Source organism: Lactuca saligna, chromosome 6 (assembly GCF_052625555.1).
Source record: "Lactuca saligna cultivar CGN05327 chromosome 6, ASM5262555v1, whole genome shotgun sequence".
Taxonomy (NCBI): domain Eukaryota; kingdom Viridiplantae; phylum Streptophyta; class Magnoliopsida; order Asterales; family Asteraceae; genus Lactuca; species Lactuca saligna.
In genome coordinates, this window is record NC_136422.1 from 65,315,737 (window position 1) to 65,320,754 (window position 5,018).

The window sequence follows — 5,018 nt, forward strand, 5'->3', positions numbered from 1 at the left end:
GTGGTTTAATGTTGATATAATTCCTAATTTGGAAGTTCAGGTTTGCTTTTTTTTTTTATGAGTTCTAATTATTCAAAATGTGAATATGGATCGAATTTAAAGCTTAACATGTGATATTAAGGAAGTTTGATGCTTTAAATTTGTAAGGTGAGGATAAAATTGGGATAAAGGTAATAAAGTATGCCTTGAGAGCTCTTAGAAAGAGTCATCTTGAGGAGGATGGAGCTTATACCCTGCTTTTACAACTATCTCAAAACCTATTGATTTTCAGGTTCCCTTTGATAGGTTTTGACCAAAACATCAATCCTATGGTATACATGGAAACCTTAAAGCTTTGGATCTATTTTGTCTAATGAACATGCAATAATCATCTAAAGCTCATAAACCCTAGATCTAGCATACAATAATCGAATTAACATATGAATTAAGGCTTAGATCTTACCTTGCTTGCTATGTAGCAATAAAAATCACAAATCCTCTTGATCTTGACTCTTGAAGGCTTAGTGCCTCAAATGTTGCACCTCTAATGGAATCACAAACACCATGAGCAACAAGGTGACTTATGAGAAGGAGGAGGAGGCACAAAAACGTCCAAGAATCCTTCCATATGTTTTTGGGGCCTTAGGGGTTCCTTATATAGTTAGGCTACTAGGGTTATCAAACAAGTAAACCCTAATTTGACTGCTTAAGCTCTAAGCAGCCCATTGACTCCCTCCTTAGTGTTGGAATAGTGTCTAAGGCTGCAACTATATTAGGCAAGTACTTGGCCCGGTTGTGCATGGTCCTTTTGGGTTGCCTTCACCAAAGCAACTTGACTGGAGAAATAAATAGAGAAAGAGGTTATTATGATTTATTAATATGTTATAAGAATAATATATTAAAGGAGAAATCATATTTGTTTAATTAATATTGGTCAATAATTAATTAGGAATTAATTTTGTGATCAAGTGTAATTAATTAAACTAGAGGGGCTAAATTGTAATTATGTGATAGTTGCAAAACAGGGCAATGGTTATCCTTGTTAAAGGATGGACGAATTCAAGGACAAGGATATCCTTAAAATCATCCAAGGACCAAGAGATAAGGGTTTTCAAGGCTTATTTTGTGGTTGCTTGGTGGGCAAGTAACTGGATAAGGATAAGGACTGAAACCCTAATCTAAACCCTATATAAAGACCCCTAGGCCTTGAGAATTCGTGTACACGCTTCTAAGAAGTCCCAAGGACGATTTCCACCTCCTCCCTTCTCTCTCTATAGCCTCTCCAATTGCTTGTGGTGTTTGTGAGCCATTAGAGGCACTACACTTGTGGTGCTTGCTTTCAAGACTCAGGGTTTGAAGATTTAAGTTGTTATTGCAATATAACAACAAGAGGTATGTAATCTAACCTTGTATATTAATTTCGAAAATAGCATTGTTCTTTAGGGTTTTATTCTTGTGTTCATAATGTTGTGTATCTAATAGCAAAACATAGATCCAAATTAGGGTTGCATGCACACATAGGATTGTTTGTATAGAACCCATCAGTGGTATCAGAGACTTTGGTAAACTTGTTTTCAATTAGTATTATTCAATTGTATGAACTTGACAAATTAGGGTTTATAGCCAATAAACCCTAGGAGGCCATAGATTTTGAGATTAGGGTTTCCTAACACTAATTTGCGAAAATCTTGAAAGGGTTTTTGAATCCTTTCCTTTTAATCCAAGATTTCGAAATCTAGGGTTTGCAAACCCTTAGATTTCGAGATTTGCCTCCTTCCCCAAGATAAAATCCTAAATTTTAGGGATTTGGATAATCCCATATCTTGTAATTATCTTTTAATGGTTAAATATGGTAATTAAAGATTTTGAATTATCCCATCCCATTATTTTTGAAATTTAAAGGGATAAAAGGGATTAGGATAAGTTAATTGTTTAAATGGTAATTATCCTCATGATTTAGATAATCCCTTATGATTTAATAATTTAAATTAATAGTTTAATTTGTGATAATTATTAAATCAGGAGTTTTAATATTTAAAATTTTAATTGAAATGGTATTAAATTTTGAAAATTTTAAATTGGAGATTAAAAACCTAGTATTTTTGAAATGTTTAAAATACACCCTATACTATTATATTATTACAAGTTTAATAAATAAATATATATATATATATATATATATATATATATATATATATAATTAATATGCTAGTCTTACCGTTAGTAGGCCTCATTCACGAAGCCGGTCTATAAGGTGGGTATAAGGTTGTTGTATATAAAATGGCGCTTAATGGGTGTACACTCACACCCACCGCTTGCTTGATCGGTGGAGGGTCGTTAGCCGAACGGGTAGGATAGGGAAACCGCATCCTCTCATTAAAAGTATAATATGAAATACAAAGTAACTACATGTTTTTCAAAATTTTCCCAATCCTAGTTACTTTAGGAAAAGTGAAGTGATGCAATCCCATGAAATTACACTTTGCACGTTGCTAAGAAGTTAGTGGAGCGTGTGTGGTTTACTGGCACACTAATTTGTTCTAAGCGAAGGTGGCAAAGGGTGATTCATTGTTTATCATAATTCGATGGAGCGTGTGTGGTTTACCGGCACATCGAATAGGTGATTGTTACAATGAAGGCACCATGTGAATTTGCATGGTAATTCACACCCACTTTGTGATCCTCGGTATCCCAGTCACAAACGAGAGGGGCATATCGAGATTTAAACATGCCATTGAAAGGTTTCAATGAATCTCATCCAAACCTAGGAATTCTCAATGCATTTAGAACTTAAAGTTATGTTTTCATGATGGAGAATTAGTGAATCGTCATTCACTTACCTTCAAATTGTTTGCATGTTGGATTACGACATCCCTTTTCTAATGTGTAAATATTGTTGTTGGATCCTAGCCCTAATTTTTCTTATTGGGTGATAATTAGGGATTCATATTCTAATCTATCTTTGTCCTTGTAGATGTTGAACGCAAACAACGCTGCTGCTAGCTCGTTCACATTGATGAGCCTTTGCCAAAAGGTGACTTTCGATGGAACGAACTTTAGCGAATGGATAAGACACATTCGCACGATCGCTCGCTACGAAGACAAGGAGTATGTCCTCGATGAAAAGCTCGAGAAGATCAATCCTGAAATCGCTACTCCAGCTGAAATCACCACCTTTGAAACTCATGAGCATGATGCAACGAAGGTTCATTGCATCATGATAGCCACTATGAACTCCGAATTCCAAAAGTCCTACGAGGACATGTATCCGTACGAAATGCACCAAGACTTGTTGGAGAGATACCATCAAAATGCGAGACAAGAGCGCTACGAGATTTTCACTAACATGATTTCCGCCAAAATGGGTCATGGAGAATCTCTAACCGTGCACCTGCAAAAGATGCAAAGGTATGTCGATCGTCTTCGCAAGTTAAATGTTGACTTTGGGGAAGACTTGGCAATCGACATGGTGCTTCACTCTTTGCCTCCAAGTTACAATAAATTTAGGATGACCTACCACATGAACAAAGAAGAGGTCACCCTAAGCAAGCTCCAAGGTCTCTTGAGGGTTGCTGAAAGCAACTTCAAGGACAAGTTTGTTGCACCAACTCCGAATCCACCCGCTGCTCTTGTTTTGGCTATTGGGCGAGGAAGAGGCAAGAAGAGGAAGGCTCCGTCTAAGAGCCACCGCAAGGGAAAGTCCCGAGATGGTTCCTCTTCTAGTGGGACAAAAGTTGATCCCGCTAAGCCTACTTCTAACCCAAAGGAGGCAGAATGCCACCATTGCCACAAAATAGGGAATTAGAAGAGAAGCCGCCCAGAGTACCTGCAAGCTATTAGGGAAGGAAAGATCAAGCCGTCTTTCACAGGTATATATACAATTAAATCTAATGATTCATCTCATGCTATTTCTTGGGTCCTCGATACCGGGTGTGGTTACCACATTTGTTCTGAATTGGAGGGACTAAGAAGAAATAGGGATGTGGAGCATGGAAGAATAAATCTAATCATGGGGAACAGAAGATCATCGCCTGTGACCAAGATTGGAGTGTATTCTTTAGTGCTTAGGAATGGTTTATCTTTAGATTTGAACAATTGTTGCTATTCTCCATAAATGGCTAGAAACACCATTTCATTTCATGGTTTGTTTAGACAAGGTTTTAGATTTTCTTTTAATAATGAGAATGGTTCTATTTTGGCTTATCTAAATGGTGTCATTTATTTTGAAACAATACTGTGTAATGGAATTTATGAAACTGTTATGATTGTTGATAACTTAGGAAATGATGTTTTATGCATAGATTCTTCCAATAGTATGGATAAGGCATCCTTGTGGCATTGTCGTCTTGGACATGTCAACAAGAAACCCATAGCCCAACTCCAAAAGGATGGAGTGTTGGAGTCATTCGACCTTAGGGAAGATGACACATGCGAGTCTTGTTTACTTGGAAAGATGACTAAGTCACCCTTCGCTGGTACATGCGAAAGGGGTGAGGGTCTATTAGACCTCATACATACCGATGTGTGTGGACCATTTAGATCTACCACCAAGGATGGAAACTGCTTCTATATGACTTTTACCGATGACTATAGTAGATATGGGTATATCTATTTAATCAAGCAAAAGTCAAAAACATTTGAAAAGTTCAAAGAGTTCAAGAATGAAGTGGAGAACCAATTGGGCAGGAAAATCAAGATGTTTCGATCCGATCGAGGAGGAGAGTACCTAAGTCTTGAATTCCATGATTATCTCAAGGAGTGTGGAATAGTTTCACAATTGACGCCACCTAGCACACCACAACTGAATGGTGTGGTAGAAAGGCGTAATCGAACCTTGTTGGACATGGTTCGCTCTATGATAAGTCGTGCTTCACTATCTATCTCTTTTTGGGGGTATGCCTTAGAGACTGCCGCCCATATCTGTAACCGAGTCCCTACTAAGAAGGTTGCCAAAACACCTCAGGAGATGTGGATGAGGAAAGCTCCTTCGTTAGCACATATCAAGGTTTGGGGTTGCAAGGCTTTCGTAAGACGAGATA